The sequence below is a fragment of the Oncorhynchus keta genome, unplaced genomic scaffold, assembly GCF_023373465.1.
Source record: "Oncorhynchus keta strain PuntledgeMale-10-30-2019 unplaced genomic scaffold, Oket_V2 Un_contig_6246_pilon_pilon, whole genome shotgun sequence".
NCBI lineage: Eukaryota > Metazoa > Chordata > Actinopteri > Salmoniformes > Salmonidae > Oncorhynchus > Oncorhynchus keta.
In genome coordinates, this window is record NW_026288753.1 from 56,455 (window position 1) to 68,908 (window position 12,454).

The 12,454-nt window shown below is 53.3% G+C and overlaps 1 long non-coding RNA gene across 1 annotated transcript; it reads left to right on the forward strand.

Moving 5' to 3' along the window:
* The first annotated feature begins 11,292 nt into the window (after positions 1-11,292).
* On the forward strand, positions 11,293-11,938 carry LOC127925779 (uncharacterized). The gene is made up of 3 exons (XR_008122187.1): positions 11,293-11,388; positions 11,531-11,614; positions 11,916-11,938. It is a non-coding gene; the product is annotated as an uncharacterized LOC127925779 (long non-coding RNA).
* Positions 11,939-12,454: the final 516 nt, after the last annotated feature.

Sequence of the window (12,454 nt, forward strand, 5' to 3'; positions counted from 1 at the left end):
CCAACACCAGGGTCCATCCAACACCAGGGTCCATCCAACACCAGGGTCCATCCAACACCAGGGTCCATCCAACACCAGGGTCCATCCAACACCAGGGTCCATCCAACACCAGGGTCCATCCAACACCAGGGTCCATCCAACACCAGGGTCCATCCAACACCAGGGTCCATCCAACACCAGGGTCCATCCAACACCAGGGTCCATCCAACACCGTAGTCCATCCAACACCAGGGTCCATCCAACACCAGGGTCCATCCATCACCAGGGTCCATCCAACACCAGGGTCCATCCAACACCAGGGTCCATCCAACACCAGGGTCCATCCAACACCAGGGTCCATCCAACACCAGGGTCCATCCAACACCAGGGTCCCTCCAACACCAGGGTACATCCAACACCAGGGTCCATCCATCACCAGGGTCCATCCAACACCAGGGTCCATCCAACACCAGGGTCCATCCAACACCAGGGTCCTCCAACACCAGGGTCCATCCAACACCAGGGTCCATCCAACACCGTAGTCCATCCAACACCAGGGTCCATCCAACACCAGGGTCCACCCAACACCAGGGTATATCCAACACCGGGTCCATCCAACACCGTAGTCCATCCAACACCAGGGTCCATCCAACACCAGGGTCCATCCAACACCAGGTAGTCCATCCAACACCAGGGTCCATCCAACACCGTAGTCCATCCAACACCAGGGTCCATCCAACACCGTAGTCCATCCAACACCAGGGTCCATCCAACACCAGGGTCCATCCAACACCAGGGTCCATCCAACACCAGGGTCCATCCAACACCGTAGTCCATCCAACACCAGGGTCCATCCAACACCAGGGTCCATCCAACAACAGGGTCCATCCAATACCAGGGTCCACCCCAACACCAGGGTCCATCCAACACCGTAGTCCATCCAACACCAGGGTCCATCCAACACCAGGGTCCATCCAACACCAGGGTCCATCCATCACCAGGGTCCATCCAACACCAGGGTCTATCCAACACCAGGGTCCATCCAACACCGTAGTCCATCCAACACCAGGGTCCATCCAACACCAGGGTCTATCCAACACCAGGGTCCATCCAACACCGTAGTCCATCCAACACCAGGGTCCATCCAACACCAGGGTCCATCCAACACCAGGGTCCATCCAACACCAGGGTCTATCCAACACCGTAGTCCATCCAACACCAGGGTCCATCCAACACCGTAGTCCATCCAACACCAGGGTCCATCCAACACCAGGGTCCATCCAACACCAGGGTCCATCCATCACCAGGGTCCATCCAACACCAGGGTCTATCCAACACCAGGGTCCATCCAACACCGTAGTCCATCCAACACCAGGGTCCATCCAACACCAGGGTCTATCCAACACCAGGGTCCATCCAACACCGTAGTCCATCCAACACCAGGGTCCATCCAACACCAGGGTCCATCCAACACCAGGGTCCATCCAACACCAGGGTCCATCCAACACCAGGGTCTATCCAACACCAGGGTCCATCCAACACCGTAGTCCATCCAACACCAGGGTCCATCCAACACCAGGGTCCATCCAACACCAGGGTCCATCCAACACCAGGGTCCATCCAACACCAGGGTCTCCAACACCATCCAACACCGTAGTCCATCCAACACCAGGGTCCATCCAACACCAGGTCCAACACCAGGGTCCATCCATCCAACACCAGGGTCCATCCAACACCAGGGTCCATCCAACACCAGGGTCCATCCATCACCAGGGTCCATCCAACACCAGGGTCCATCCAACACCAGGGTCCATCCAACACCGTATCAGGGTCCATCCAACACCAGGGTCCATCCAACACCAGGGTCTATCCAACACCAGGGTCCATCCAACACCGTAGTCCATCCAACACCAGGGTCCATCCAACACAAGGGTCCACCCAACACCAGGGTCCATCCAACACCAGGGTCCATCCAACACCAGGGTCATCCAACACCAGGGTCCATCCAACACCGTAGTCCATCCAACACCAGGGTCCATCCAACACCAGGGTCTATCCAACACCAGGGTCCATCCAACACCGGGTCCATCCAACACCAGGGTCCATCCAACACCAGGGTCCATCCAACACCAGGGTTCATCCAACACCAGGGTCCATCCAACACCAGGGTCCATCCAACACCAGGGTCCATCCAACACCAGGGTCCATCCACACCAGGGTCTAGGGGTCCAACACCGTGATCCATGGCCACCACAGGGTCCATCCAACACTGTAGTCCATCCAACACCAGGGTCCATGGCAGGTTGCACCACATGGTGATGGAGTCCATCCAATATCAGGGTGATCCATGGCAACACCATGGTGATCCATCCCAACACCAGGGTGATCCATCCAGGTTGCACCATGGTGATGGAGTCCATCCAATACCAGGGTGATCCATCCAACACCATGGTGATCCATCCAACACCAGGGTGATCCATGGCAGGTTGCACCACCATCCACAGGTTGCACCACATGGGTCCATCCAACACCAGGGTCCATCCATCACAACATAGTTCATCCAACACCAGGGTCCATCCAACACTGTAGTCATCCATCAGGGTGATCCTTCAAGTTCATGGTGATGGATGTTTTGTGATCCATTTTCACCATGGTGAACTCCCAGGGTAATATCAGGGTGATCCATGGCAGGTTGCACCACATGGTGATGGAGTCCCAGGGTAATATCAGGGTGATCCATGGCAGGTTGCACCACATGGTGATGGAGTCCCAGGGTAATATCAGGGTGATCCATGGCAGGTTGCACCACATGGTGATGGAGTCCCAGGGTAATATCAGGGTGATCCATGGCAGGTTGCACCACATGGTGATGGAGTCCCAGGGTAATATCAGGGTGATCCATGGCAGGTTGCACCACATGGTGATGGAGTCCCAGGGTAATATCAGGGTGATCCATGGCAGGTTGCACCACATGGTGATGGAGTCCCAGGGTAATATCAGGGTGATCCATGGCAGGTTGCACCACATGGTGATGGAGTCCCAGGGTAATATCAGGGTGATCCATGGCAGGTTGCACCACATGGTGATGGAGTCCCGCTACCATCACAATATTATTTTAACCTATTTATCTGGCCAAGTCCGTTATTAAGAACAAATTCTGACTTACAATGACAAACCCGTCCCTATGGGACTCACAATCACTTGCCGGATGTGATACAGCCTGGATTCGAACCGGGGACTGTAGTGACGCCCTTTGCACCGAGATGCAGTGCCTTAGACCGCTGCGCCACTCGGCGAGGCCTACGCTGACAATAGAGAGGAAAGAAATGACTTCCCTTTGTCTTGTGGATTTCTTTAAGGACTGAGGAAGAGGTGCGGGAAGCGTTCGACTGGACTATTCACACCTGCTTTGTCCTGTGTAAGTGACACACAACAGTTTGATTTGATATCGACCTGGTAGCTCAATCTCTTCAGATACATAGAGTCTGATAAGGCCTCTGTGTCTCCTCTCCTCTCCCTGGAAAATAAAAAACCTTGAGTTAAACTGGTTTAGAGGAGATAACAGGATCTATTGAAGCACCGAGCCATCTGTATCTGAGCTACGCTGTTCTGCTCCTCCCTCCTAACCCCTCCCCAGCCCTCCCTCCTAACCCCTCCCCAGCCCTCCCCCTAACCCATCCCCAGCCATCCAGGTTAACCCATCCCCAGCCCTCCGGGTAACCCATCCCCAGCCCTCCCATCCCCATCCCCAGCCCTCCCATCCCCATCCCCAGCCCTCCCCCTAACCCATCCCCAGCCCTCCCCTGAACCCAGGGTCCCCAGCCCTCCCATCCCCATCCCCAGCCCTCCCATCCCCATCCCCAGCCCTCCCCCTGATGGAGTCCCCCCTCCCCAGCCATCCCATCCCCATCCCCAGCCCTCAGGTTCCCCATGGTGAGCCCTCCCAGGGTAATATCCCATGGCCCCATGGTGCCCTCCCCTAACCCAGGGTCCCCAGCCCTGCCCCTGATGGACCCATCCCCAGCCCTCCCATTCCCAGTAATATCAGGGTAACCCATGCCCCATGGTGCCCTCCCATCCCCATCCCCATCCCCATCCCCAGTCCCCTCCCATCCCCAGCCCTCCCATTCTGACCAGCCCTCCCCCTAACCCATCCCCATACGCTGACAATAGAGAGGAAAGAAATGCCTCCCATCCCCATCCCCATCCCCAGCCCTCCCATCCCCAGCCCTCCCCTAACCCATCCCCAGCCCTCCCCTAACCCATTCCCCAGCCCTCCCATGACCCCATCCCCAGCCCTCCCATAACCCATCCCCAGCCCTCCCTCTCCCCAGTTAAACTGGTTTAGAGGAGATAACAGGATCCCTGAAGCCCCGAGCCCATCCCCAGCCCTCCCATCCCCATCCCCCCCTCCCATCCCCAGCCCTCCCCTAACCCATCCCCAGCCCTCCCATCCCCATCCCCATCCCCAGCCCTCCCCTAACCCCTCCCCAGCCCTCCTCCTAACCCATCCCCAGCCCTCCCCTAACCCATCCCCAGCCCTCCCATCCCCATCCCCAGCCCTCACCCCTAACCCATCCCCAGCCCTCCCATCCCCATCCCCAGCCCTCCCATTCCCCTCCCCAGCCCTCCCCCTAACCCCTCCCCAGCCCTCCCCTAACCCATCCCCAGCCCTCCCATCCCCTCCCCAGCCCTCCCATCCCCAGCCCTCCCTAACCCATCCCCAGCCCTCCCCTAACCCATCCCCAGCCCTCCCATCCCCATCCCCAGCCCTCCCATCCCCAGCCCCAGCCCCCCATCCCCATCCCCAGCCCTCCCCCTAACCCATCCCCAGCCCTCCCATCCCCACCCCCAGCCCTCCCATCCCCAGCCCTCCCCCTAACCCATCCCCAGCCCTCCCATCCCCATCCCCATCCCCAGTCCTCCCTCCTAACCCCCTAACTCAGCCCTCCCTCCCTCCTAACCCAGCCCTCCCTCCCTCCTACCTGAAACACATCTTACTCTTTATTGCGAGCAAAGGTCTGCAGCAGCTGGCACTGACAGGTCCGATGCTGAAGCTATCTTATCTGTCATCAGCTGGAAATATATGACCGAGAAAAGAGGGAAGAGACAGGAGAGAAGAGACAGGAGGTTGGGAGGGGAGGGAGAGGAGGGAAGAGACAGGAGGTTGGGAGGGGAGGGACAGGAGGGAAGAGACAGGAGGTTGGGAGGGGAGGGACAGGAGGGAAGAGACAGGAGGTTGGGAGGGGAGGGACAGGAGGGAAGAGACAGGAGGTTGGGAGGGGAGGGACAGGAGGGAAGAGACAGGAGGTTGGGAGGGGAGGGACAGGAGGGAAGAGACAGGAGGTTGGGAGGGGAGAGACAGGAGGGAAGAGACAGGAGGGAAGAGACAGGAGGGAAGAGACAGGAGGTTGGGAGGGGAGGGACAGGAGGGAAGAGACAGGAGGGAAGAGACAGGAGGTTGGGAGGGGAGGGACAGGAGGGAAGAGACAGGAGGGAAGAGGGGAGGGACAGGAGGGAAGAGACAGGGGGTTGGGAGGGGAGGGACAGGAGGGAAGAGACAGGAGGGAAGAGGGGAGGGACAGGAGGGAAGAGGGGAGGGACAGGAGGTTGGGAGGGGAGGGACAGGAGGGAAGAGACAGGAGGGAAGAGACAAGAGGGAAGAGACAGGAGGTTGGGAGGGGAGGGACAGGAGGGACAGGAGGGAAGAGACAGGAGGTTGGGACAGGAGGGACAGGAGGGAAGAGACAGGAGGTTGGGACAGGAGGGATGAGACAGGAGGGAGAGACAGGAGGGAAGAGACAGGAGGTTGGGACAGGAGGGGAGGGACAGGAGGGAAGAGACAGGAGGTTGAGAGGGGAGGGACAGGAGGGAAAAGACAGGAGGTTGGGAGGGGAGGGACAGGAGGGAAGAGACAGGAGGTTGGGAGGGGAGGGACAGGAGGGAAGAGACAGGAGGTTGGGAGGAGAGGGACAGGAGGGAAGAGACAGGAGGGAAGAGACAGGAGGGAAAAGACAGGAGGTTGGGACAGGAGGGAAGAGACAGGAGGTTGGGACAGGAGGGACAGGAGGGAAGAGACAGGAGGGAAGAGACAGGAGGTTGGGAGGGGAGGGACAGGAGGGAAGAGACAGGAGGTGGGAGGGGAGGGACAGGAGGGAAGAGACAGGAGGGGAGGGAAGAGGGGAGGGACAGGAGAGGGAAGAGACAGGGGGTTGGGAGGGGAGGGACAGGAGGGAAGAGACAGGAGGGAAGAGGGGAGGGACAGGAGGGAAGAGGGGAGGGACAGGAGGTTGGGAGGGGAGGGACAGGAGGGAAGAGACAGGAGGGAAGAGACAAGAGGGAAGAGACAGGAGGTTGGGAGGGGAGGGACAGGAGGGACAGGAGGGAAGAGACAGGAGGTTGGGACAGGAGGGACAGGAGGGAAGAGACAGGAGGTTGGGACAGGAGGGAAGAGACAGGAGGGAAGAGACAGGAGGTTGGGAGGGGAGGGACAGGAGGGAAGAGACAGGAGGTTGAGAGGGGAGGGACAGGAGGGAAAAGACAGGAGGTTGGGAGGGGAGGGACAGGAGGGAAGAGACAGGAGGTTGGGAGGGGAGGGACAGGAGGGAAGAGACAGGAGGTTGGGAGGAGAGGGACAGGAGGGAAGAGACAGGAGGTTGGGACAGGAGGGACAGGAGGGAAGAGACAGGAGGGAAGAGACAGGAGGTTGGGAGTCTATTCCTCAATCCAACCACAGCTGGTCTCAGTCTATTCCTCAATCCAACCACAGCTGGGGACAGGAGGGAAGAGACAGGAGGTGGGAGCTGGGAGGGACAGGAGGGAAGAGAGCTGGTCTCAGTCTATTCCTCAAGGAGCTGGTCCCAGTCAGGGAAAGGGGAGAGGACACTAAAACACCACAGGGGAGAGGAGAGGATGAAAAGACAGGGAGGATCAATCCAAAAAGTCTAATACGGACACACTCTCTCTGTACTAGTAATACACACACACACTCTCTCTGTACTAGTAATACACACACACACACACACACACACTCACCTCCCCAGGTGGTATAACAAATAAAGACAGTGAACGGTTTAGACAGCTTTAGATTGTGATGAACAACATCCTAATCAAGAGAAACAATGAAACCTCAGCTGGTCTCAGTCTATTCCTCAATCCAACCACCTCAGCTGGTCTCAGTCTATTCCTCAATCCAACCACCTCAGCTGGTCTCAGTCTATTCCTCAATCCAACCACCTCAGCTGGTCTCAGTCTATTCCTCAATCCAACCACCTCAGCTGGTCTCAGTCTATTCCTCAATCCAACCACCTCAGCTGGTCTCAGTCTATTCCAACCACCTCAGCTGGTCAATTCTCAATCCAACCTCAGCTGGTCCCAGTCCCAGTCTATTCTTCAATCCAACCACCTCAGCTGGTCCCAGTCTATTCCTCAATCCAACCACCTCAGCTGGTCCCAGTCTATTCCTCAATCCAACCACCTCAGCTGGTCTCAGTCTATTCCTCAATCCAACCACCTCAGCTGGTCTCAGTCTATTCCTCAATCCAACCACCTCAGCTGGTCTCAGTCTATTCCTCAATCCAACCACCTCAGCTGGTCTCAGTCTATTCTTCAATCCAACCACCTCAGCTGGTCTCAGTCTATTCCTCAATCCAACCACCTCAGCTGGTCTCAGTCTATTCCTCTCAATCCAACCACCAACCAGCTGGTCTCAGTCTATTCCTCACTCCAACCACCTCAGCTGGTCTCAGTCTATTCCTCAATCCAACCACCTCAGCTGGTCTCAGTCTATTCTTCAATCCAACCACCTCAGCTGGTCTCAGTCTATTCCTCAATCCAACCACCTCAGCTGGTCTCCAACCAGTCTATTCCTCAATCCAACCACCTCAGCTGGTCTCAGTCTATTCCTCAATCCAACCACCTCAGCTGGTCTTCTATTCAGTCTCAATCCAACCACCTCAGCTGGTCTCAGTCTATTCCTCAATCCAACCACCTCAGCTGGTCTCAGTCTATTCCTCAATCCAACCACCTCAGCTGGTCTCAGTCTATTCCTCAATCCAACCACCTCAGCTGGTCTCAGTCTATTCCTCAATCCAACCACCTCAGCTGGTCTCAGTCTATTCCTCAATCCAACCACCTCAGCTGGTCTCAGTCTATTCCTCAATCCAACCACCTCAGCTGGTCTCAGTCTATTCCTCAATCCAACCACCTCAGCTGGTCTCAGTCTATTCCTCAATCCAACCACCTCAGCTGGTCCCAGTCTATTCCTCAATCCAACCACCTCAGCTGGTCTCAGTCTATTCCTCAATCCAACCACCTCAGCTGGTCTCAGTCTATTCCTCAATCCAACCACCTCAGCTGGTCTCAGTCTATTCCTCAATCCAACCACCTCAGCTGGTCTCAGTCTATTCCTCAATCCAACCAGCTCAGCTGGTCTCAGCTTCTAGTTCAGATCATATCTGGGATCTACACCACTGTCTAATTCAGATCATATCTGGGATCTACAGCACTGTCTAGTTCAGATCATATCTGGGATCTACACCACTGTCTAGTTCAGATCATATCTGGGATCTACACCACTGTCTAGTTCAGATCATATCTGGGATCTACACCACTGTCTAATTCAGATCATATCAGACCACAGACAGACCACAGATAGACCACAGACAGACCACAGACAGACCACAGACCACAGACAGACCACAGACAGACCACAGATAGACCACAGACAGACCACAGACAGACCACAGACAGACCACAGACAGACCACAGACAGACCCACAGACCACAGACCCACAGACAGACCACAGACAGACCACAGACAGACCACAGACCCACAGACAGACCACAGATCCACAGACAGACCACAGACAGACCCACAGACCACAGACCCACAGACAGACCACAGACAGACCACAGACAGACCACAGACAGGCCACAGACAGACCACAGACCCACAGACAGACCCACAGACCACAGACCCACAGACAGACCACAGACAGACCACAGACAGACCACAGACCCACAGACAGACCACAGACCCACAGACCACAGACCCACAGACCACAAAAGACCACAGACAGACCACAGACCCACAGACAGACCACAGACAGACCACAGACCCACAGACCACAGACAGACCACAGACCCACAGACCACAGACAGACCACAGACCCACAGACCCACAGACCATCTCAGAGACTCAGCAGACAGGTTATAATGGTGTCATCTCAGAGACTCAGCAGACAGGTTATAATGGTGTCATCTCAGAGACTCAGCAGACAGGTTATAATGGTGTCATCTCAACAGACAGGTTATAATGGTGTCATCTCAGCAGACAGGTTATAATGGTGTCATCTCGGCAGACAGGTTATAATGGTGTCATCTCAGAGACTCAGCAGACAGGTTATAATGGTGTCATCTCAACAGACAGGTTATAATGGTGTCATCTCAGCAGACAGGTTATAATGGTGTCATCTCAGAGACTCAGCAGACAGGTTATAATGGTGTCATCTCAGCAGACAGGTTATAATGGTGTCATCTCAGCAGACAGGTTATAATGGTGTCATCTCAGAGACTCAGCAGACAGGTTATAATGGTGTCATCTCAGCAGACAGGTTATAATGGTGTCATCTCAGCAGACAGGTTATAATGGTGTCATCTCAACAGACAGGTTATAATGGTGTCATCTCAGAGACTCAGCAGACAGGTTATAATGGTGTCGTCTCAACAGACAGGTTATAATGGTGTCGTCTCAACAGACAGGTTATAATGGTGTCATCTCAGCAGACAGGTTATAATGGTGTCATCTCAGAGACAGGTTATAATGGTGTCATCTCAACAGACAGGTTATAATGGTGTCATCTCAACAGACAGGTTATAATGGTGTCATCTCAGAGACTCAACAGACAGGTTATAATGGTGTCATCTCAGAGACTCAACAGACAGGTTATAATGGTGTCATCTCAGAGACTCAGCAGACAGGTTATAATGGTGTCATCTCAACAGACAGGTTATAATGGTGTCATCTCAGAGACTCAGCAGACAGGTTATAATGGTGTCATCTCAGCAGACAGGTTATAATGGTGTCATCTCAGCAGACAGGTTATAATGGTGTCATCTCAACAGACAGGTTATAATGGTGTCATCTCAGAGACTCAGCAGACAGGTTATAATGGTGTCATCTCAGCAGACAGGTTATAATGGTGTCATCTCAGCAGACAGGTTATAATGGTGTCATCTCAACAGACAGGTTATAATGGTGTCATCTCAGCAGACAGGTTATAATGGTGTCATCTCAGAGACTCAGCAGACAGGTTATAATGGTGTCATCTCAACAGACAGGTTATAATGGTGTCATCTCAACAGACAGGTTATAATGGTGTCATCTCAGCAGACAGGTTATAATGGTGTCATCTCAGCAGACAGGTTATAATGGTGTCATCTCAACAGACAGGTTATAATGGTGTCATCTCAACAGACAGGTTATAATGGTGTCATCTCAGAGACTCAACAGACAGGTTATAATGGTGTCATCTCAGAGACTCAACAGACAGGTTATAATGGTGTCATCTCAGAGACTCAGCAGACAGGTTATAATGGTGTCATCTCAGAGACTCAGCAGACAGGTTATAATGGTGTCATCTCAGAGACTCAGCAGACAGGTTATAATGGTGTCATCTCAGCAGACAGGTTATAATGGTGTCATCTCAGAGACTCAGCAGACAGGTTATAATGGTGTCATCTCAGCAGACAGGTTATAATGGTGTCATCTCAGCAGACAGGTTATAATGGTGTCATCTCAGCAGACAGGTTATAATGGTGTCATCTCAGCAGACAGGTTATAATGGTGTCATCTCAGCAGACAGGTTATAATGGTGTCATCTCAGCAGACAGGTTATAATGGTGTCATCTCAACAGACAGGTTATAATGGTGTCATCTCAGCAGACAGGTTATAATGGTGTCATCTCAGCAGACAGGTTATAATGGTGTCATCTCAGCAGACAGGTTATAATGGTGTCATCTCAGCAGACAGGTTATAATGGTGTCATCTCAGCAGACAGGTTATAATGGTGTCATCTCAGACTCAGCAGACAGGTTATAATGGTGTCATCTCAGCAGACAGGTTATAATGGTGTCATCTCAGCAGACAGGTTATAATGGTGTCATCTCAGCAGACAGGTTATAATGGTGTCATCTCACTCAGCAGACAGGTTATAATGGTGTCATCTCTCAGCAGACAGGTTATAACGGTGTCATCTCAGCAGACAGGTTATAATGGTGTCATCTCAGCAGACAGGTTATAATGGTGTCATCTCAGCAGACAGGTTATAATGGTGTCATCTCAGCAGACAGGTTATAACGGTGTCATCTCAGCAGACAGGTTATAACGGTGTCATCTCAGCAGACAGGTTATAATGGTGTCATCTCAGCAGACAGGTTATAATGGTGTCATCTCAGCAGACAGGTTATAATGGTGTCATCTCTCAGCAGACAGGTTATAATGGTGTCATCTCAGCAGACAGGTTATAATGGTGTCATCTCAGCAGACAGGTTATAACGGTGTCATCTCAGCAGACAGGTTATAACGGTGTCATCTCAGCAGACAGGTTATAACGGTGTCATCTCAGCAGACAGGTTATAACGGTGTCATCTCAGGTTATAATGGTGTCATCTCAGCAGACAGGTTATAATGGTGTCATCTCAGCAGACAGGTTATAATGGTGTCATCTCAGCAGACAGGTTATAATGGTGTCATCTCAGCAGACAGGTTATAACGGTGTCATCTCAGCAGACAGGTTATAATGGTGTCATCTCAGCAGACAGGTTATAATGGTGTCATCTCAGCAGACAGGTTATAATGGTGTCATCTCAGCAGACAGGTTATAATGGTGTCATCTCAGCAGACAGGTTATAATGGTGTCATCTCAGCAGACAGGTTATAATGGTGTCATCTCAGAGACTCAGCAGACAGGTTATAATGGTGTCATCTCAACAGACAGGTTATAATGGTGTCAACCAGCCCACTGGGGTTATTCCCCTTTACTGCTATGCGCCTTTAAATGATGCCAACATCAGCAGAAATATGGAGGTTCTAGGGCCAATGTCCAAACCAACTCGTAAAATACTCCCATAGATAAACAAGTATTTTATTACCAACAGACAACTGCTGTGGTCTTGACACTGGTAGCAACATTTTACAAGGGCATCTAGTCGTTTAACCACCAATTAACTACTGTAAACTGTTATCTTTGGGACCGTGCACCTTGGAACGCTATCAGGGGCGAAGAGACGCACACAAAGGGCGGGTGAAGATGTGAAGACAGGGGAGCTTTCAGAGGAGATAACAGGGAGATAGCAGTCTCTGTGTGGCAGGGGTGAAGGTTGGGCTCTGAGAGATGGAGGGTGAAGGTTGGGCTTTGAGAGGGGGGGTGAAGGTTGGGCTCTGAGAGGGGGTGAAAGTTGGGCTCTGAGAGG